The sequence below is a fragment of the Pantherophis guttatus genome, chromosome 3 (assembly GCF_059756535.1).
Source record: "Pantherophis guttatus breed Tessera chromosome 3, ASM5975653v1, whole genome shotgun sequence".
In the NCBI taxonomy this organism is placed as follows: domain Eukaryota; kingdom Metazoa; phylum Chordata; class Lepidosauria; order Squamata; family Colubridae; genus Pantherophis; species Pantherophis guttatus.
The window spans coordinates 144,922,572-144,946,766 of NC_142065.1; the positions used below are offsets into that span (position 1 = coordinate 144,922,572).

The 24,195-nt window shown below is 37.3% G+C and overlaps 1 protein-coding gene across 1 annotated transcript in view; it reads right to left on the reverse strand.

The window, feature by feature from the left end:
* LYRM4 (LYR motif containing 4) overlaps nucleotides 1-24,195 on the reverse strand; it is a 42,447-nt gene that overhangs the window by 1,080 nt on the left and 17,172 nt on the right. The window lies entirely within an intron of this gene.

Consider the following 24,195-nt stretch of genomic DNA (forward strand, 5'->3'; position numbering starts at 1 on the left):
ATTCAAAGTTGTCAATTTTCATTATGTTTAAACTTACTGAGGCTTCTACCAAAGTTATTACAGCTGTTGTTTCCTGTTTCTAGTACAGTACATACGCATTTAAAAGCATAGAAAGAGCTTAAACAACTCTGTATCATATACTTTTTTCAGGATAAAAAAATATCAAATGCTAGAATGTAAAGAATGTAGGCATGAAAAATAAAACCTTCATAAATTAAAGGGAATGTCCACAGAGACAAGGCAGAATCCCTAGCCTTAAGTAATATTTGCAGAAAGTGACATCCTGAGTAACTGCAGTTAAGAACAGCTACATATATATGGGCACTGATAGGCCTGTAATAGTTTAAAAGGATAGCGGTGAGGTTTCAGTGAGCTGTTGTGTGTGCCTTTGTTTACACTTGGCGTTTGCAGTGTTTGCCAAAAACAAGAATACTGAATTGCCCAATCTATGCATGACCTAGAACACAACATTCCCTACCCAGTATTTTTGGCAGGGGAAAAAGCTAATAGATCAAATGTCCAAGGAGGTAGCTCCAGCTGATCACTTCTATTTAATCAAGGAAGAATCTCCCCGAAGGTAATCAACCCTTTCTCCTCCTCCCTCTCTCTTCTGAAGAGAAGCTTTTCATCTGTTGTTAGAATAACATCTTGAGTCTAGGCTTTTATTATTTATTTCACTTCTAACATAAATATATATTTCCCAGTTCAAACACATAATTTCTCTCTCAATACACTTAGTGGAATAATTGGTCACATAAATAAACACAGGCCTTTCTGCCAAATACAATATATAGACTGGTTCATCCATGTAAAATTTCTCATTTGATATCTGCAGTTAAAACTGAACTGATTTATTCAAGGCTGGATCACAGATGCCCCTTACAAGATGAGGGCATAATGAATTTGCTTTCCTCTAATTCATACATTTAACTGACCAAAGCTCGATACTCTATGATAGGGGTGTCAAACTGGAGGCCTGTGGGTCGGATGCATCATGTGCAGGCCACGCCCACCCCAGCTCCGCGAAGGAGAAAAACATAGCAAAAAGTCATGTGACAGCAACGTGACACAGCGAGTTTGACCCCTGTGCTCTATGAAGACAAGTCCATGTGCAACTTATGCAAGCTTGCATGCAAAAGCATGCTCAGCTTTTGTTTTTTGTTTTTTAAATTGGTGAGAAATGGACCAGACCTGCAGTTTAGCTGGACTTATATCTACATCTTTAGTAATAGAACACAATCTTCATCAGATGTATAAATACCCAGATGAGCATTTAAAGAACCACAGTTACTGTCAAGTAAACAATTCTTAGTATCTTTCAATAATCATACACATTAGATTTCTCTTCAACAGAATCAGCTGATACTAATTTTCCACCATGGCATATTTGGTGTACAGGTAGTCCTTGTTTAGCAACTATATGTCACGGTTCCCAAACCAAGCCAGCAAAAGAAGAGGCTACACTGTGAGCAGAAGACTCTTTACTGGAGTCCCAGCTTGGCACGTGGTGAACAATAGAAGTAAAAGGGTTTCTAGCCAGCATTACTGGCTTCTGCTAGCCAGTATGGCTATACTGACTCAGCACGCCCTGCCCTGCTGTTCCCGCTCCAGTTCCCGCTCCAGGAAGTACTTTTTGGGCCTGGCTCCAGCAAGTACTCTTTGAGCTTGGTTGCTCCCTGGCCAGCTCCAACAAGTACTCTTCAGGCCTGGATGGCTTGTGAAGCTGGCTTGCCTTCCTGGCTCCCCTCCCAGTGTGAGTCCCATCTCCCGACACCCATCTGTGCCCCCCATGGACCCGCTTCCCCCTGTACATGTGTGGCAATTCTGAAACAGCATGTTGTGGCAACTTTGAATAGCGCACTGTCTCAGACATTGACACTATAATTGGGACAGGCAACTCGGTCACTAAGTGAAATCATGACTATACTTATGATCTTACTTCAGCTTATCTTTACTTTACAGACCTGTGAGTCATAAATGTGAGAATTAGTTACTTTTTAAAGTTACTAATTAGTTACTCATAAAGTTACTTTTCCTCACCATCATAGCTGTAAAAGGTTACTAAATGAGGCATTTGCTAAATGAGGACTACCTGTATTATATTTTGGTATGATAATGCACAATTTGGACATCAGTGCCTGTTTGAGGGCAAGTAGAAATGTAAATGCTTATTTCTACTCCCTGAACAAGAACATTTTTACAAGGGTTCCAACTTTTTCCCCTTCTGGCATAACTCTCTTCCGTTTTACCGTTTCCGTAGAAACAAATGAAAAAGCCAAAAATGAAAAAAAAGGTTACCAAGTTCATAACAGCTTTAGAGCCAACAACTATGTTTAGAGTACTTTGTATTTGTTAAATTAATTCCTACTATATTTTTGGACAATAGTTTGATAAATCTTATTTTATTGCTAACCTGAAGGAAGCCAAGTTGAAATGCTGTTCCAATAATTTAACACTGGGAGAAGGGTGAGACTTGACAAATTCTTTCATAGCAACTACTTCTCATTTAGTGCTTTTGGCCTAATTACAAACAACCAAACTTCATGCTTTCAATTCCAAAATCTATTCCCATAATTCCACTGTCATCCTAGTATTCACGCCTATTTTGTTATCCACAAAATGAACTTTCTCTTTTTCAACTAATACTGCAGGCTTGCAGGTTTGTGGGTACCATTAATATATTTTCTGGACAGAATGTATACTGTAAAAAATAAATTGTGCATAAAAATACAACACAGGCATTATTCCTCATTTAGCAAATGACTCATTTAGTAACCTTTTACAGCTTTGATGGTGAGGAAAAGAACATTTATGTACATTGCTCACATTTATGATTTTCGCAGGTCTGTAAAGCAAAGATCATAAGTATAGTTATGATTTCACTTAGTGACCGAGTTGCCTGTCCCAATTATAGTTGCTAAACAAGGACTACCTGTACACCAAATATGCCATGGTGGAAAATTAGTATCAGCTGATTCTGTTGAAGAGAAATCTAATGTGTATGATTATTGAAAGATACTAAGAATTGTTTACTTGACAGTAACTGTGGTTCTTTAAATGCTCATCTGGGTATTTATATTAAGGGGATGTAGTACCTTGTTTTGGAAATTTCTAGAACTAAAATACTTTATAATGGAGCCCTGCCTCCATGATATTATTGCATCAAGCAGAGCATTTAAAAAATGTTTTGGGATGTAACGTTTGTTAATTGGCAAGATATAAATGGGTAGTAGCAAAAACTTTTAGAAGAACATGGACAGGGGAAACCTTTTGTCCCTTCTGTGCAATTACATGACAGATAAATATTTACTTAACTAAAGCCTTCCACTCTGTTTGTATAGAAAGAGAGGCACTCGCCTGATATTAAGGCCATGAAAGGTCATATCAGATGGAGTCACCTGAGCAGGATAAAAGAAACAAAAAAACTGCTATTCCTGACAATAAATGAAGAGAAGAAATTGCTATGGGCTCAGGTAATTTATAATTCAGCTTTGACAAAATAGGCGACAAACTCCACAAAGTAGAGTTGAAGCAGGGGACAGAGATTAAGCAAATCCTTAAAGGAGAGGTCTTCAAACTTGGCAGCTTTAAGACTTGTGGATTTCAACTCCCAGAATTCTGGGAGTTAAAGTCCACAAGTCTTAAAGCTGCCAAGTTTGAAGACCTCTGTTTAAAGTATTCCATTGTCAGGTTTGAAAAAAATTCAGTGCCTTGGAATAGTAAACATGCAACCTATAGAAAGCCTGCTAGATTTTAAAACTATCGGAAAAATAATACCTGAAATTCAAAATAGTAAATAGGTCAAATTTAGCTTGGTTTGCAGAGATCAAAAATCTTTTTCATGCCGGCCTGGAATTCTGGGAGTTGAAGGCCATACTTAAAGCTGCTGAGGTTGAAAAGCACCGCTCTAGAGACCAACTCGTCCGTTTCTGCTCTGGTGCAGAAAAGCATATATGAAATGGTGGGGGAATCAGAATGATTCAAAGAAACTGATTCAAAGTCTAAGCACCACCTAGAATTATTGGCTGATCTAGGCTCTATCTGAATCTTAGTAGTTTGGAACATATATATGAAGTGCCAAAGGCTAGTCACTTTACCATATATGTACTTGAAAGATGTTGATTCTCAGATACACAACTCTGCGTTTAGTATTAAAATGCCTTTTCTAGGATGTGTGTGTGTGTGTGTGTGTGTGTGTGTGTGTGTGTGTGAGAGAGAGAGAGAGAGAGAGAGAGAGAGAGAGAGAGAGAGAGAGAGAGAGACAGATTTCTGTTTGCTTATGGGAATGCAAAATGTGTGCAACATTGACCTTGAGGGCCAGAGCCCATGGACATCAGGTTCTTTACTGTTCATTCACTGTTTGGTACCCACCACAGTTGCCAATCATAGAGCAGGGTGTAGCTGGGATTCAAGGAGCTGGCTGTTTGCCCTGGGCAACTCAAATAACCTCATCAAGTAGAACTGATAAAACAGATGCTTTAAAGTAAAATGCTGTATATAGCCCTGTTAGTTAAAACAGCACTCCTAATCGCAGGAGAAAGAGGAAATTGTATATTTATGGCATGCAAAAATGGTAATTCTACTAATTTATTTGCCATTGTGGTTGCCACTGCAAAAAGACAGGAGAAATGTCTCTCTGTAAAGGGCGTGCTAGCTACAAAGTTCATATTTTTGGCATATCTGGAGGGTGACAAAATTGTTTTCCTCTTGGCGTCAAATTGTTTGCCAGACCTCATGGTTTCTGAAATGCCATGATTTTTAATGATTTAGGGTATGGCATGATCAAGCTTGCCTCTCTAATAACCATTTAAGAAAATGAATAATTATAGAGAAACTCCAACATTCTCATTTATAAAAATCTAAAAAACCCAATGACATTAATCTTAGGTGCCCAAGGCAGTGCTCCAAATCCTGAGATTCAAGCATGGGAAGACAGGTGATAATCATGGCAAATATATGTAGTGTATCCTTTCCTCACCATGGAACACTCAACATCAGCAATGTGAAGAATAGATACCTAAGCCAGAGAATGGACTTTCTCGTAGTTTTGAGTATGACACAAGGTGTCATGAATCATGAGAGAAGGAAAGAAAGTCTCTTCGTTATTTTAAGAGTTTTGCACCCATGGGCGAAACTGAAAATCAAAGTTTTTATCAGTCTACATACACAGTAAGAGATTTTTCAAAACGTAGTAACATATCCAGCAATGAGGCAGCATCTTCCCTGCAAATGTCCAATACAAGATCACCTCCCGGAGATGGGCTTATAGAAAGAGTAGCGAGTGGATGTGCACAGAGTAGCATCCACTTTGCAGTTATCTTCATAGGGAAAATAAGGACAGCCACTAAGTATATCAATCCATGTGATTATAATAAAGTTTATCCCAAAGCCAAAGAAAGCAAAGAAGAAAATTCAAGGTAAAAGTTTCAAATATTCTCACTGACCTGCTTTCACTCATTTCAAGGCAAACTAATTAGCTTCATCTCCATTAATCGTATATTCATATTTCTACATATTTATGTGGTGGTGAAGAAACTCTTTGGTTATTTGTTAGCCTCCAGTAGAAAAATGGCCATTATTTTAACCTTTTCTTGAATATACTGGACTCTTCAGAAAACATGGTATATAGCTAAGTGTACAGCAGCTTGCATGCTTGCAAGGGTGATTACTAATGTTAATCCAACGTCAAGCTTCTACACATTACTAGAATGCCAGCTCAATGTGAGAAGCTCTGAGATCTGTCAAAACTTGCCATACAATGCAATCATCAATAGGATCTCTTATGTATTGTTGCTGCTCAAAGGCTTGTGCACATGCGCATACACACATATTTACAGGATCACACAATCAACTATGTATTTCTTAAGCAAGATAAACTATGAGCATGGAAAAAAAAGATAACTTATCTATTGATGTCAGGCCCAGCCCAAGAATTGCACAGAATAATCCAGCCAAAGTTCAGTTCTTTATTTGTTTATATCGGGTCCACAATACCTGGGCCAGAGCCTGGAACTGGACTGTACAAGCCGTGAGCGAGCACGCAAAGCTCCATTTGTGCAAGCAGCGGGCACACAAGCATAACCATCCCCTCTGACATCCCCCTCTCTTGCTGGTCCACAGCCAGAAAGGTTGGGGACTGCTGGCTTATACCATAAAGATAGAATCTTGCCAGACTAAATTTATACTACTCTAATACTAATAAATGTACCCTGGAAAATTCTAGAGTGTAGCTATCCTAAATTGCTTCCTTTTTCTCAGATTCAGGTCTGGACTGTGTTGTCTTAACTCGTCCTTGGAACGTGCTCTCTCCTTTCTGGGAACCTTCCACTTCACTGTAGTCCATCATGCCACCTCACCCTTCGTAGACACAATCCACAATCCATCACACTTTTTATATTTAAATCTTAGATCCATGCATAATTGAAAATTATGGTGAGTTCAACACAATTTCAGCATAGACCTTGTTTGTGGATAGATCCAATTTTAAGAGCAGCATTCAGCTTCTGAATCAAAATAAGTAAGATTACACTATAAGCATTGGTCTGACAGTACACATTTAAATAAAGAATTCCCAATAGTTTGATTGTCCATTGATCTTCAATAAAGTATACCTGTCATAATCTGCTAGTTTATAGTAATGCTTATTTTCATACTGAAACAATAACATATAAGTCTATCAGTCTTTTAAGATGCACTTGAGCTTCAGAAGGGACATGGCCATTTGGAAGTCAGTCAGCCAGTCCCCATCAGTTTAGGGGAATGTAATTCCATGCATGTGGTAGGACATGCATGTAGAAAGAAATTCTATAAATGTTCTTTATCTTACATGCCTTTTGTTACCAATGATTTGCTTTTTTGTTATCAGTGATTTACTGATATAATCCAAACTTTAATTTTACATCCTTGTAATCACACATTGGAATACGTGAGAAGAACGTGTGGAGTGAGTGCTTGTCTCAAATCATTTTAGCTAAGAAATAGTTTACTATCTGTATTTTAGAGAGCTGGCTTATTTAAAAAAACAACAACACAATTTCTGCTGTTTTTCCAGACTGCATATAGCGTGAGTAAATATAAGTGTCTGGACGTTCTGTGACCATTAACTTTTTATCTTGCTGACATTCAAAAGGTCATGTGTAGCCTGCAACCCCTTTTTTCTCACCCTCCAGAGAAATAAAAATTCTCTAGAATTGAAATCTCTATGATACAAACAGAAGCTCACTTCAAGGCTTGGATTCTAAATTGTTCCTTTGTCCATACGCACTAATTTCTGAAACCTCCCCATCAATTTGTAGCCTCAAACTGGGATCCCAAGTGTCTCCCAGTCTCTAGAAGCAAGGTTTCTGAAGTCACACAGAACTGCAAAACAAAAGCGGTGAACTTCCACTTATGAAGGTATGCTTCCCATTTGCCAACTCTTCATTTCTAAGTTTGTTTAAGCCAGGGATTCTTTGATTCTCTTGCTAATTGTTTGTTGTTGCATTGGGTATGTGGCTACCTAATTTTCTAACAAAGGAAGAATGAGCAAGTTTTTTGAAATGGCAAACTGCCATCCTTTTTCCCAGCCTCTGAGAAGTCCACAAGACATTGTTAGATTATTTAGCACATTGTTAATTATGAATTGCCATCTGTTTTTAACCTAAGAAGAACTGCAAACATGCAGAATCAATTAATACATATGAGCTTATTACAGCATACATACATTTCAAGAATGTTTCAAACATATTAAAAATGAGGACATTTTTCTACTGATATTTGTCTGAATCTATCCATACAAGATGATAACTAATTTAGGACATAAGAGTAAAGAAAGCATTATTTTTATAAGCATCAGTTGCAAATAATTACATTACAACCACTTGGGAAGAACTATTTAATTTGTGGCTCACTCTCAATATCCTTTTTTCTATGCAGGAAAGTATCAAACATTTACCTATTCCCCTGTTATCCAGCAATAAACTGATGTTGGACTGAACTTTCTGCATGATTTTGTGACTTGTGTAGCTAATATACCAATTATTAATGAATACCTTTCTTGGGTACTGTGAAACACTTTCGAGCATTGAATTTTCAACCTACATGGATCACATTTTTAAAATGTGGTTAAGCAATTCAAGTAATATATGTTCATCCTTGTGAACTTATTTTAAGTTTATACAGCTTAAAGAAAAGAAGTACATCAGCCAACAGATGGCAGTGTTTCACTTTCATAGCAATTCCAAATTTTCTTTGTAAAAGGAACACAGAAATGCCTTTAACATACATTTATATAGTTATGTCCATTATGAAACATATGCACAATGAATACACAGCCTACGAATCTGTATGTATATTATAACATACTTGTGCTATAGAAAAATGGTTAGAACTACATTCTTGAAAGACTAGAATCTAATTACGGTAGTGGTTTTCTAATTGGATTTTAGAATGATAGTTTTATAATCCTAGTGATATCTATTTTGTTTCAGACGCTGTAGAATCTAGATAGATAATTCAGGTCCATTTTCTCCCATATATAGAGAATAATATTCTTTTTATAACTATTGGTGGACACTGGTAGCTTGTTCCTTTTTCAGTCTCTCTTTAAATGTTGCCAGTACAGCAATATACTGTATTCTACACCAGGGGTGGGTTCTACTTACTTTTACTACCAGTTCGCAACGGCAGTGGTGGGTTCCTCCTGGTTCAGCCCTGTTCTTCCGAGCAGGTAGCGGTGACGATTTGACGTCACCAAACTGGTTGCCCCCCCCCGCGCTCCCCCACCCCCGTGTTATTCTTACCTTTTATTTGGCCCCACCCCCAATCTATTGCTGCCTCCTAAGTCCCAGCTGATGGCTAGAGGGAAAAAACCTGTTGAAATTCTTGCCTTGGGGCTTCAAAGGGCCACCCTACAGCTGATCAGTGTTAAAAGAAAACAAATGAGTAGACAGGTGCCTGCAAAAATACATGAGAAGATCAGTGCCTGCAAAAATACATGAGTAGATCAGTGCCTGCAAAAATAAATGGGTAGACCAGTGCCTGCAAAAATAAATGGATAGACCAGTGCCTGCAAAAAATAAATGGGTAGATTGGTAGAGCTCTGCAAGCAGTTAAAAGCCTGGTAGACCAGGACCTCAGCTAAATCCTAAATAATTGTTACATGACCATCAAGCCACGCCCACAAAATAAGCCACGCCCACAGAACCGGTAGTAAAAAAATTTAGAACCCACCCCTGCGCAACGGGATCGGGGGGGGCTTCCTACAGACCCGTCTGTTACGGAATTTCTGCTGTGCCCCCCCTTTGGAACATTCTACCACCAGAGGAGAGATGACAAATTTGGGGGATTACATCAAACTTCAAAGAACTTGCACAAAGATACATTAAAAATAACAATTCTGTCTGACATTATGTATGACAGCATATTAAGAAAAACCCAGATTAATGTACATTCATTCCTTTAACATGCTTTAAAGGCTTTCCTATTTCACTCAGCAGGCTATAATACTACAATACAACATAGAAGTTTATTTATTAAATTTTTATGTTGCCTTTATTATTTTTATAAATAATTCAAGGCAGTGAATATTCTAGTACTTTATCCTCCTCTTATTATTTTCTTTTTTTAATCTTAGTTTCCTTGAACTAAAGTTTATTCTTTCAAAAAATACTCGGAAGAAATAAAAAATAAAGGGATGTAATATTTTAAGCAACAATCTTTACAGCACTGTAGTTGCATTTGAGATGAGATTGAGGATGTTTCCATTGTTGGTCTTGGATGTGGTAGCTCTCTCCCTTTCTGGACTGGTGCTCAACTTGGGGGCTCTTCTGGCCTTGGAGCTACTTAAAGAGCAGATAGCAACTGTGGCCAGGAGGGCTTTTGCATAGATTAAACTTGTGTGCTAGCTGCACCCCTTCCTTTTTTTTTTTTAATTTGATTTATATGCCGCCCTTCTCCGAAGACTCAGGGTGGCTTACAATGTGCTCAGCACCTCCTTGACTTGGAGGCCCTTCTGACAATTACTCATGCATGCAACTCAGCCTGGGCTACCTTCTGTACTATTGCCATGGTGAAGGTAGCCAATAGGGTCATTGTCAGGTGCAAAAAACAGGACAATTTGTGTTGATTGCAGCATAAATGATTTATTGAAGCCTATACACAAGAATTGGGTCAATTAATGCTCAGTACTAAATTGGTGTTAGATAAGGGTCAACAGAATTCAAGGGGGGGAAAAGACTTGGATTGCTTGTGGCAATGCAAGTTTTCTAAACTGCTGACATATTTTACTCTGCCCCCAGCTTTGCCTCCTCTTCTCCTAGACTCTAGAGTCATTTCTTGACTCATGTTTATATACCCATTTTAAACAGTAATTGAGATGTGAACTGGGACTACTGTTAGGACAGCTACATGAAGACAGACTTTGCAAAAGCATTCAAGCTGTTGAGGGAAGGCTAGGGAGAACCAAAGAATTTAGATTGGACACAAAGTACAATTAGCTAGAACATTCCATCTGTACCAACCCAACAGGATTTGTTTTAAAAATCAAAGCACGCTGCTTCTCCTATTTTTCTCTCCCCTTAAAAATAAATGAGGTATATTAATTTTTAAGGAAGGTCACATTTAATGTGCTTTTAAAAAAAGGGATTAGACATTTTCCAACTAGAACTTTCCACACAGTCACATTAGCATGCCTATCCCTTAAAGGATGGGCAGGATGCTCTTTTCATTATTGCAATTAACCTGCTCCAGATTGGAATGCAAATTATTTTAATAAGTAATATCATTGTTAATTCAAGTATTATAGAGAATACTAATTAAAAATACAAACTCGATTAAAGAGTCATTTACTTAGATGGTTCATCAAAGAGAATGTCACCGAACGCATAAAAGAATTCAAATCTTCCTGTTATAGCATTATTGCAAAATAAAACAGTTTGTGTGTTGTCTTCCAGATTTACAGAAGAGATGTGTTACAATCTGTCTAAGTGTCCTACCATTAAACTTCATTTAAGCCTGCTTGACAAAGTTTGAAAGGAACTTATTCTTGTCAATGAAAACAATGAAGTCATAGACTCAATATGATTAGCTGATGCATAAGTTATTTTGGCATAGAAAGCACTATGAGCATATGCAATGCCTATTCACGAGCCCATAATAAAAATACAATGCTAATTTATCAAGAGCCTGAAAATCTGGAAGCCAAAGATTGCATTTTGTGCAGACAGCAACTTGATCAGCCTCAACACAGAGGTGTCATAACAGGACCCCTGTTGGAATAGTAGTTAGAAAGTGGCATATTCTCCTCCCATCTAAGAGACAGAAGGAAAGCACACGTAGGTATGTTTACGTGGAATAGTATTTCTTACACTTTTTTCTCTCTCTCAGGACCACTTCTCAGTTTTAAAAATTATGGAAGATCCCAAAAGAGCTTTTGTTTGTATGGGCTATATTTATCAATATTTACCATATTAAAGATTACAGTTGACACATATACCGCTGCAGCCACTTCTCATAATTGTTTCATGGGATTTTAATACTGCATTACTTTTCAACATAGGCCGGCAAATAATTTTGATTCTGTAGACCCCTGAGTAGGTTTTGGAGACTCCCAGGATTCCTAGGACCACACTTTAAGAAACACAGTATACCTCAAGCCATGGTAAAAACGGATGCACTGCAATCCAGGGGGCTTAGCCCAAACTGTGATTTCAGTAGACTGAATTCATGCCATATGTGAAAACAAGTATGAATCAAAACTCAATGTCATAACATTGATCTATGTAGCCCAGAAAATTATAGTCCTGGACGCAACTTGCATTCCCACTACTGCTCATTATTTCTTCATCACATCGCTTAATGTTTTCATATGCAACTCCCATAATCTCTTGCCATTGCCAGCACAGGGATGAATAGGATGATTGGAATTGAAAACTGCTAACAGATCACCGAGTTACCTATCCCCTGGATATAACTGAAGCCCCATATTTCCTCCATCAAGTGTGGTCGCAGACCAGCAAAATCTATGGCACACAAGAATGTGGCATAGATATCATTTGGTTTAGATTAAATCATGTTGACATTAAAAAGATACATTATATTAAGTAGCATATACTGTATGTTAAATATATTTATATTGGATTTCAGGGGAGCAAATTTTTTTATCAATACAAATACAAATGGAATTGTTGTGTCAGTGGTTTATTTGGAAGGACACTGAAATATAAAGGTGCCAGTCATTTGAACTACAGTAAAATGTGACTTTGGTTTTTCTATGAGGTTTTAAAATTAACAGAAAAGTTTACAAAAAACAATGGGACTTTTACATATAATTTTTTTCCCCTGCAGACGACAAGTTGCCTATACTCAACATTCATAAAATGTTACAGCTCCTTGTACAGAATATATATATATATATATATATATATATATATATATATATATATATATATATATATACACACACTTGTAGAAGTTGTAAACGATTTGAAGTTCTTATAGGAAACATCTTAATAACATATTGTGTATCAACTGGTAAACCTTATCAATTAATCATCATGATGAATATACATTCAGGTGAAAAGGTAGGCAGGGCCCATGTAAAGTTTTTTTTTCTTTTTGAGGACTTCTACAATATTATATTTTCAAACTGCTCAGAAAGCTAAAACTGATGTATAGGTAGTCCTCGACTTAACGACCACAATTGAGCCTAAGATTTCTCTTGCTAAGTAAGACAGTTGTTAAGTGAGTTTTGCCCCATTTTACCACCTTTCTTGCCACAATTGTTAAGTATATCATCGCAGTTGTTAAATAAGTAACATGGTTGTTAAGGGAATCTGTCTTCCCCCCATGGAGTTGCTTGTCAGAAGGTCGCAAAAGGGGATTACATGACCCAGGACACTGCAACCGTCATAAATATGTGCCAGTTGCCAAACACCTGAATTTTGATCACGGGGTTGGTGCAATGGACTTAAATGTGAAAAACAGTCATGTCACTTTTTTCTGTGCCATTGTAACTTTGAACAGTCACTAAATGAATTGTTGTAAGTCAAAGATTAATTGTAATTGATCAAAAAACCACTATGAAAATTGACTTTGTAATCATTTATTCAACAAAAAATTAATAGTTACCATATTTTTCAGAGTATAAGACACATTTTTTCCCTCCTAAAAGAGGCTGAAAATTTGGATGCGGCTTATACTCCAAATGTAGCTTTTTTCAGCCCTAACAAGGCGCTAGCGAGTGAAGTGATCTCCGCTTCCCTGCTTTGCCTGCTCCTTCTGACTCTCAGCTGTGAAGCTTTTTTTCAGCCCTAACGAGGCGCTAGAGAGTGAAGCGATCTCCATGATTTGCCTGCTTTTCTCATTGCTTCTCTCTCTAAAGATCAGTTGTGCTTTAGAAGCTGTTTTTTATCCCCAAGCAGGGGATAAAAACCAGCAAACTAATGTGCTGAAGCTGACCAGACTAAGGACGCTAGCCAGATTAATACCTAGTAGGCAGATTTCCTCCCCCCGCATTTTCCTCCCCAAAAACTAAGCTGCGTCTTATACTCTGAAAAATACGGTATATTACTGTTTTTTCTGTGGAAAGTTATGACGCCCTTTGGCAAAAACAACTGCAAGTAAGTGTTTCTTGTAACTGTCTACCAGAGTCTGATATCAACTAAGAAGAATTTTCCTGCATAACTTTTTCAATGGTGTGATATTTGATCGGTTTCTTGCATGCACAGCCCATTTCACAGCCCACAGCATGCACAACCCATGGCAGGGGTGTCAAACTCACGTTGTCATGGCAGCGTCACATGATGTATCAAGACTTCCCCCCTCCCTTTGCTAAACCGGGTGTAGGGATGGCCAGCACATGACGCATCCAGTCCACGAGCTGGGAGTTTGACACCCCTGCCCTATGGCATCTAAACTGGATTTAGTTCTGAGTTACAGTAGGGCATTCTGGAATTTTCATTTATTCTTTTTTTCAGGTGAAACATTTAGGATCACTGTCATGATCACTTTACTGCAACGTTTAGGATCACTGTCATATTACAACATTCACTTTCAGTTGAGCTAAAGTCTTCTGACAGAGGGTCTCATGTTATTTTCAAGAACTGTTACAGGGTACAAATCACACCACCATATGCATATTTTCTTTATCTGGAATCAGATTTTTAAGCAGTACATTTGGTTATTAGAGCAGCAAAAAAGTTTGCAGGTGTCTGTAAATTGATAGGGCTTGAAAAGGACATCTGTTAAAAAAAGAAAAAAAACAGAGCAAACATATTGCTGCCCAGACAAGCTAGCAGCAGAAAACATCTCTTGTAATTTGTAACATGTACAGCCTCTGATGAAGACCTACAATAAATTACAGAAGATTCAAATCCACAATATTGTGGATTAGAATCAGGCATTGAATTCAATTTCCAAAAAAGGCCTGGAGCACGTAAGACTAGCAGATGTAATATCGTGTTTCCCTGAAAATAAGACCCTGTCTTATATTTTTTTGAACCCTGAAATAAGCGCTTGGCCTTATTGCCATGCGCTCAAAAGCCAGATTGGGTTTATTATCAGGGGATGTCTTATTTTGGGGAAAACAGGGTACTTGTCTACAACTCTTTTAATCAACAGCAACTTTTCTGGTAGAATATGGCAGATGCACAATCCCAGGATAATGTACAGTTGTCTTAAAGAGTTGTGGACCGAAAATGTATTTGTGCCCCTGCCTGCATGCTCCAAAGCATCTTTCCAAAATTATTTCTACAATTGTATTGCCATCCATAGATAGATTTTTTAAAAAAATATCAGAGCATATAGTAAGACTCCAGCACATAATTCATCTGATGGAGATTAAATCCAGTATGCCAGAAGTCTTCTGTGCTGCTTTATGAGGGATTCAATTAATTCACAAAATACTTAACTGAAAGTCAATAGAATGGAATGCTATCTCTCCAGTTAAAATAGTTTCAATATTCTTCCCATTATATACATTTTACATAACTTTGCTCATAGCAAAAAATAAATGGTAAAGTTATTAATTTATTCCAGTAGAGAGAAGTCCCCTGAAGATGGGCTCCAGCATAAGTCCGAAAGCTCGGAAGAGTAAATCTGTGGTTCCGTTGACCGACCCAGTTCAGTTTTGCAACATTATCCTGGGACACATATATTTGCCTTCATTTGGTAAAGGTATTTATATAGAATAGCACAGGACTGCTTTTATGATTCAACCAGAAAAAGAAAGGAATTTGCTTTTCCTTTTTTCAATTTTTTTTCAGTAACAGTGTTGATGAACACTGGCTACTTGCAATTAATACCACAGGCTAAATACACATAAATGCAATAAAAGAAAAAGAATCAGAAGGTTGAAAAAACCATAATACTATTATAATTTAGCATTATGCTTTGCTCTTTTTTATTTAAAATGAAGTGGGTTGTAAGGCACAGGTGTCAAACTCACAGGATCACGTTGCCGTCACATGATGTATCGTGACATTTTTCCCCTTCGTGGAGCTGGGGTGGGCATTGCCTGCGCATGACGCGTCTCACCTGCAGGCCACCAGTTTGACACCCCTGTTATAAGGGGCTCACTCCTGAGTGAAAAGAAAAAGCTCTTGACAAAAAAAATTTATATCATGATATATCAGCATCCCCAAATTTATTATTTTAAAGTGTAAAGGAGTGCAACTCCCATTATTCATAAGGGTAATGCTGATTGCTAGTGACAGGAGTTGTCATCCTATATATCTGGAAGATCAGATTGGCTCTAATATGATACAACATGCAACAAATTGTAACATGCCACAACAGCAGTGTGCTCCATCCAAGAATATAAAGTTTATAATCAGTTAAATTGTAACATAGAAAACATTTTATTATAAACATAGATCGGCTAAAGTGATTAACACCACTAAGCCATATTGTAAAACTGGTGAACAGCTTATTAAAGGATACACCTGCCTCGTACAGTTGCCCAAACCCACTCTAAAACAGATAAAATAAAAATTCTGATTAGGTAACAATCCAATACCTGGTTGATAAAGATATCCTTGATGCTATCCTATGTTCCACTCTCCATGCAATAACATAAAATTTTGTAACATTCTCTGTTAACAAAGTGGTTTTTGTCTAAAAGCAGTAAAGAAACATCAAAATGCTCTGATCTGGTGATATAATAGGAAACGTTTTGATGTATCTGGTACATTAATCCTTATAGAAGGTACAGCAGAGTAAAACATGAGTAATATTTTCTATCATATCCAATCCATGCATGCAGATGAATTCCTTACATGGACTGTTTTAGACTCTGTTCTGTAGGAGAAATGATGGAAGCACACCACTTTTAGTATATTATTTATACTATTTTATTTTAGTATACAATTTCCTATACAGTGTTTAGGAAACAGAAGAAAGGAGATAAAACTAGCAAGAAGAATGTAAACTTCTAGCTTCTTCTGTTTGTCAGTCTAGCTTTCATTAAGCTATATCATAAATTCACTGCTTTAATACACTGACTTACTTAAGGCTGAAAGAAAATAACAATTCTAGGAAGAAACCAAGGAAATGAAATTGTAGAGGTATGGCTTGTTTCCACCTAGACTGAAAACTATACTATTGGAAAATATGCGTGAGACCAAATTTGCTGAGAAGAATGTTTCTTTAGCCAATAGCTGGCAACTATTAGCCAATCTTGCTTCCACCCATTAAAGATCAACCAGCCATGCAGTATTTGAGATATATCTAGGCAGCTAAAAGTATACACTAAGAGCCAGTTTGATGTAGTGGTTAAGGCATCAGACTAGAAATTGGGAGAAATTTAGGCCACGTCTTAGTCACAAAAGCTGGACTCTGGACCAGTCATTCTGTCTCAGCCCTAGGAAGAAAGCAATGGCAAACTATTTCTGAAAATCTTGCCAAGAAAATTTCAGGCACTTGTCAAGGCAGACGCCAAGAAATGAACATGAATAGACGGGAGAGAAAAAAATGATATACTTGCAGTAAGTGTACAACAGAGAAATTATTACTAAAATGATTTTATGGTGGCCAGTATCAGCTAACCTCATAAGTAGATAAATTTCAGGACAGCAGCTGAACCCTTTTTGCTCAGCATTGTATTTTGTTTGGGCTTTCATATACCCAGAAGAGCAGAATACTGTTCTAAGACATTAGAGACATTTTATCTGCATCTTTTTGAGTTCATGAATGAGAATGTTGGGTAATATAAGTCTTTTGATGAATACCATTATTTCTACTGTACTATATAAGGGTCCTCAAGGCCCTCTAAACCCCTTCTGAGTCCTTGACAAATGCACTGTACCATCAGCATACACAAGGACTGGAAGATTTTGCTCTGCCGGGCTTGTTGTATTAATATTAGTACAGCTCTCTGAACAAGTATAAGATTAGAGAGCATTCCGAGAGTCTTGCATCAGATTCTCAAACTGGTGCTAATATATAGCTTTGTTAATAAGCAGCAATGGCTTATTACTATACTACTATAAGCAACGGTTGCTTAGAAGCTCCGATGTTCCCCAAATTTATCTTTGGAGATGGACTCAAAGACACACTTGAAATGTACTAAATGGTCAGATAAGGAGGATTTCATTCTTCTTTTCATGCTAGGTAAATTTTCAGTATAACTGCCTAGTGTATAAAGTCCACTTATAACAATGAAAGCTTATTGGTCTTAATTACCAGGATCATCTGGTTCCTCTTTCCAAACATGGGAATTATGGCTATTCTCCAGTTTTGGGGGATCAGCACTGTCTTGTCTTTAAAGGGGCACCAAAAAGAGATCCATATTGTCTTGATTATTTCATGGGTAATGTAATCGCTATCTGATGCCTTCTAGTTTTTAGTTGTTCTACTAATGTTTTTGTCTCAAAGGCTGAGACTGGAGGTCACTCAGATAGAATATATTCAGAAAATGCCAGAGAAACATTACTATTAAATATCTATTACAGAAGGGTCTAAAATGGATTTTTAAAAACCTCTACAGTCATGAGTCCAGCTACATCAGAGGAATCTACTCCTGGATATCCAATGACCAGTCACAAGAGCTGGATTTCTTTCCTGAAAAGTTTATGTCAGGGAGAAGCAATCATATGAGCAAAACAATGTTGAGGTATTTATTACCAAAGTTAATGTGTAATGAATTACCTGAAGTCCACTGTTTTGGGAGACAATTGGATATTTTTTGTTTGACCTGCCAACTGGACGAGGGGTATTTTGCACTGTTATGTATATACTATCTTGAAAAATCATATTTTTATTTATACCCATGCAATAATTGCAGCAGCATAAAGCCAGCAAAATTCTTTCTGGGAGCCTGTGATACATAGTGTTCTCCAAGCTTCCATTCATGAAAATGTCTTGAAAGCAGGCATATTTTCTTTGATTTGTTTAGACTCTTGGACCCCAAATGGAAGTCCAAGAAAACTAAGCTAGAGGGAAAAAGCAGTATTTGAAGAAGTGAGGAGTAGGATAAGGATAGGGGACAGGACTTGATTGTTGAAGGCTTTTTTTTTAGAATAACGTTAACTTTATTGTCACTTTGAATGTATGGTAATTGGCATATATTAAAATGAAATTTTGTTGCATACAGCTCTCAAAGAGTCACCATCTCCAATATACACTACATAAACGTGATGAAATAAATAAATACAAAATTATGCATATACCCACATATATTATATGACAGAGAAACAACACAGTTTAGTTTGGATGTATACAGTACATGTACATGGTGTGGAAAACAAATCTTGTGAGTTTACTAGGTGGATGGCATAGGGAACAAAGTTGTTACAGAATCTGGTAGTCCTGCTAGAAATACTTTGAAACCTCCTCCCAGAGGGGAGCAACAGAAACTGACCATGAAATGGGTGCGTGAGGTTTCTAACAATGCTTTGAGCTCTAACCACATAGCGCTTATAAGTAGTATCCTGAATAATGGGAAGCGAGCTTCCTATAATCTTCTTGGCTGTCCTTACCACTCTCAGTATGGACTTTCTATCTGAAGTACTGCTGCCTTCAAACCAAACAGTGATGAAGTTGTTAAAATGCTCTCAATCGTGCCTCTGTAAAATGTGGCCAGGACAGAAGGAGAAAGATGTGCTCTCCTCATCCGACGCAGGAAATGCAGACTATGGTTTGCAAGCTTTAGTATATATGTATGTATGTATGTATGTATGTACGTATGTATTTATTTATATATTTATTGGTTCGATTTATATACCATCCTTTTCTGGAAACTCAGGGTGGCTTACAATGCGTTAAGCAATAGCCTTCATGCTTTTGTATATACCTGCTTAGTAGGGCTTTTTTTTTTTTAATTAACGTTTGTATTACATGTATTTTTATTGTTCGCTGTTCACCGCCCTGAGTCCCTTAGGAATAGGGCGGTATATAAATTTAATAAATAAATAAATAAATAAATAAATAAATAAATAAATAAATAAGAGGTGTTCTTTTTTATACAAAGTCAGCTTATTGCCCCCACAAACCGGGTCCTCATTTTACCTACCTTGAAAGGATAGAAGGCTGAGTCAACCTTGAATATATTTAAGGATAACATGGAGAGACCACTTCAGATTGTTAGTTATCTGCACCCCCAGATATTTAATACTTTAATTTAATAATTTAAGAGTTAGGACTGGTGTTAAAAATAAGATTAATACTATATCTCACATTGTGTACTTTATTATGACACCCCCCCCGGGAAATCTTACAAATGAATAATTACTACAACAGAACCTAAGGCATTTTCTGTCCTCAACTGAAAAGAAGAAAGAATATGCACATACATCACATCATTCCTTGTTGTATTTGTGGATCAAAGAGGGAAAATAAATATTTGGCTTTATCAGTGACTTCCAGTTGTTACTTAAGGAGCTCACAACAGTTTAGAAAAAAACCTGAGAACAAGTATGAAAGCCATGTGGGGGGCTGAACAAAGAATAGAATGTACTATTGAGTTGACTTTGTGTGATGATAGGGTGCTTTGTTCTCCATTCCTCAAAGATTGGAGAAATTTATAAGAAGTTGAGTTTGTTCGGGGAGGAAAGATACAGACTAAAAAGATACAGGCCCTCCTTTCATAAATTGATGAAAGCTGTTTTTAGGAGGAGAACATCAGACAGGATTCCATTCTGATATTTTTTCTCTATTTAGTAGATATTTGAGGGCTATATTTATTTATGGATAGGTTCATTTCACTGCTTAGTTGGAGCTTTTTTGGGTGGGGGAAGGGGGAAGCATTACTAACACAAAATGAACATTTTAATAGGTTGCAATCTAAACTGAGATAAGCCAGTTACAAGTTTCATCTAAAACCAGTGGTGGAAATCCTTTCTAGAATAATCTATTTCCATAACCCTGCCCTTTGAGACATGAACAATGCCAAGACAAACTAACTTAGTGTCTTGTCTAACTTAGGTGGTTCCTGTAGTCTTTAATAGGATGAAATGGTGAACCATGGGACAAAATATTTTGAACCAAGTTACTTCAAATAAACTAATTTACAGAATACTTCAAAAATATGGGACTCATGGTTTTCCTTAGAATTTAAATTTGGTACATTTTATAAAACATTTTATGACAAAAACATCATAAAGATAGAAAACGTAATTCAAAATGCCTAATACAAAAGTCATAAAACATTGCCTGTGCAGATGTTTAACTCTGCTATACAGTTCAACATGAGCTATTTTCAAGGCAGACGCATCGCTAAGGAGCATCCCAACTTTTTCAGCGAAGACAGTACTTTAGAAACTATCATTCATGAAGGCATTGAGGAATCTGATAAGAAAGTATCTCTGAAACAATGACCCTATGGGACATAGGTTGTCTAGTATGTTTATAAACTTAGCATATGGCACGGGAAGAAAAAGCTACCCATTTATGATCAGTGTACCAGATACTTATGGCTATCAGCCATAGTATCCTACTCAACAGTCTGTACTTAACATCCATTCTTCATTGCTGCGAGTTTTATGCAGTTCCAGCTTTTACGAGGCTTATAACTTTTCTTCATGCCACAGAATTATCCTCCTTTAAAAATGTAGAATGTGGCATTTTCATGGCATTTAAATTAGGCAGGTGAATCTGCTGCATGACCTTAATCTGACTTTTCTGATATATTAGAAGCCCTTATGTCTACAGTTTTTATCTGTTCCCTCATTATATCAAACATGCAGGCATAGGACAAAGTATAGAATAATTATAACAGCATGGCAAGTTAATCAGTATTGCTTAGAAGGGCAGATGTGGTCCATGGAGAACAGCACCATATATTTCTCAGTAAAACTGGATTAGGAAGTAGACAAGTCCAGTGGGCACTCCTCTCATATCTCACACGCCATCCTAGTAGCTGAAATATGGAGAAAAATACATGTGCATTTTTAGCACAATGGCATCTTCTTTTCTAATTAATGGCTTTCTTATCAGTGGCTAATGAAAGGCACATAACTAAAATTCCAAATTACAAAAAAAAGAAAAACCCAGCAGACTGCTATAGGGAGGACTGTAGCAGAAGACTGCTAGGAGAAAATAAAGGAAAAATAAAAGAACTAATTATTGCACATAATAATTCTCTTCTTGAAAACATTCAGGATTTCCCAATGCATTAATAGTCTGCTTTAGAGCACGTACTCTGTCACAAAGCTTTGGGTTCTCAGGAGGTGATCAAATATTCAGTTATTATTTTTTTTCTCCCTTTCATTCATAAAGCAAACTTCTTAGTTTTGTTTTCAGCCATACAAGGCAAATTATGCAGTATTCACTTAAGGCAGTGAAACATTCTTTCCTCCTGCTTTATCTTCCTTCTTTGGCTGTAAAGGAAGAGGAACACAGCTGAAATTTATCTTTACTTTTGCTAGCATCTCTGGGTTAACTCTAGTAGCTACTTGACACTTGTTCCGTTTAAGTTTATGGCTTTCTGTATGTATAGTTTTGCCAATAATCACTTCCTTATTTAGGGTTAGGGTTAACTATACCTGGCTGGCAATTTCTCAAGCCTATAGGACATTTTCTTTCTTGATCTTCCTCTGACTGGAACATGATCCCACCACAATGTATCTCTTTCCCCTCCAGATAGAATTCCACTTCTTTACTGATCTCTTTACCTCTTCCTTGTTCTTGGGCTTTCTGGAACATTTCCAATTATCTTCTTCTGGACCATCTTGGATTCATTAAGCAGTCTTGCATCTGCCCTGGAACAAGCAATTCTAAAGGTGCCTAATCTGGCATAGTTCAAATCAAGTCCAGTCAACTGAAGCCTCGACTTAACAACTGCAATTTACAACCCCAATTCTGAGAATCAATTTTTACAAATCTGTCAAAGTCTAGAGTCTTACCCAAGTAATTAGGGCCAAAGATTTTGAGACCTGTGGTAGTTTTGAATGTTTGAGGAATTTTCAGAAGCAATATAGGTGCCTTAAGTCTTCCATTTTTTCCTGGCTTAGGCCCAAGCCATTTGTAAAGTGGTTTTAATCTTGATCTTTATAATAACAGAAAGGGTGATTTTGTTAATCTGAGTGTGATTCTGAGAGCCTATTTGTGTGTGAAAAATTGCACATTCTATAAGTTATCCAGAAGGGGCTGTAATGAAACCCTAAGTGAACAAGGAAAAATTTAATCACACATCAAGCCATCTTTAAGACAGCTGTTTAGGAAAAGGAAAGGCTTTTCTGTATCCATTTTTCACTCTCCTTTCCACAAATATATTTAACCAAATAGGAAGCATTTGTTTTAAGACACTAATATTTCCCATCTTCCATTACACTCTCCAGGAACCTGCAATAATCGCTGTGCAGTTTAGTCCACTGATAAATTACAGTTTAATCATTCAGGGCCATTCATCTCAGCACGACCACACACCATTCAAGATAGTCCTGGTATCTGCTGTTTGAACCGTTAGTCACTGATGAATTATTAGCAATTCCTGCATACATGGCCCATTAAACCAGCTAGTGAACTGTCAAGCAAGAGGCTCCATTTCTAGTTATTTAGTAGTCTCTGAAGTGCATGGTGGTGATTGTGGGGGGGGGAGTCTAGAATTAAATTATGAGGTTACTTAGGGATATGAGAGAGGCTACTGAAGCATGAGAGTAGCTGCTCATAGTCTGAGCCCTGTAATTGATTTTGATGTAGCGTTGCAATCACAATAGTCCATTAGCCCTTTAATTTAGTATTGTGACAAGGACTTTAGAGTGCTGTGGTGTCACTGAAAAAAAAATTAAAAATTAAAACAAACTTGGCTATAGGAAGCACGTGAAACAAAAAGCCACATACTTTTTAGTAGCATTAAGTTTTAAAGAATAGATCTCTGGATTGCATTTGCCAGGTACCGTGTTTTCCCGAAAATAAGACCCTGCCTTATATTTTTTTGAACCCTGAAATAAGTGCTTGGCCTTATTTTCGGGGAGGTCTTATTATTTTGGGGTGCGTTGAGCAAGACGGGGCTTCTCTTACCGTCCTACCTGATTTCCAGCTCTGTCTCCCTAACCCTAACCAGAAGAAATGGCAGGGGCCGGCTGCGTATGCGGTTAAATATTTTTGGGGAGGGCTTATTTTCGTGGGGGGGGCTTATTTTAGCGCATGCACTCAAAAGCCCGATTGGTCTTATCAGGGGATGTCTTATTTTCAGAGAAACAAGGTATAAGGGATTATTAACAATTTATTTAATTTAAAATAGATAATTGCTTTCTGAACTACAGGTACTCCTCGACTTATAATCATTTGTTTAATATCAGTCCACTGAAAAAAGTGATTTATAAGCATAAGAATCTTGGCAACAGGCATGTAATTATGATGGTTGCAGTGTCTTGGGTTCAAAGTCAATGCGGAACCCAGATTCACTTAACAATTGTATTACTAATTTAATCGTAGTGATTCACTTAGCAACTGTGGCAAGAAACGTAGTATCACAAAATATTTTCTTTAAAGCATTGGACTGGCCTGGTATGTATTAAACCCTCTCCGTCTCAAAAGTTATGTTCTTTTAAAGAAGTTTCTCATATGCATTGCAGTTGAACAGCATCAGGTTCAACTGCAATGCATTTAAATTTCCATGAAACTGGTCCCTGGCGCCCAAAGGTTGGGGGCCGCTGGCCTACAGAATTTAAAAGCCTGCAATTGTGAGCTGCTAAAATCTGTCCACTTAAAAGAGATCTGTGAAAAGGAGGAAGCGTGTGTGAGTGTGTGAGAAATTTAAATTTCTCATGCAACCTCAAC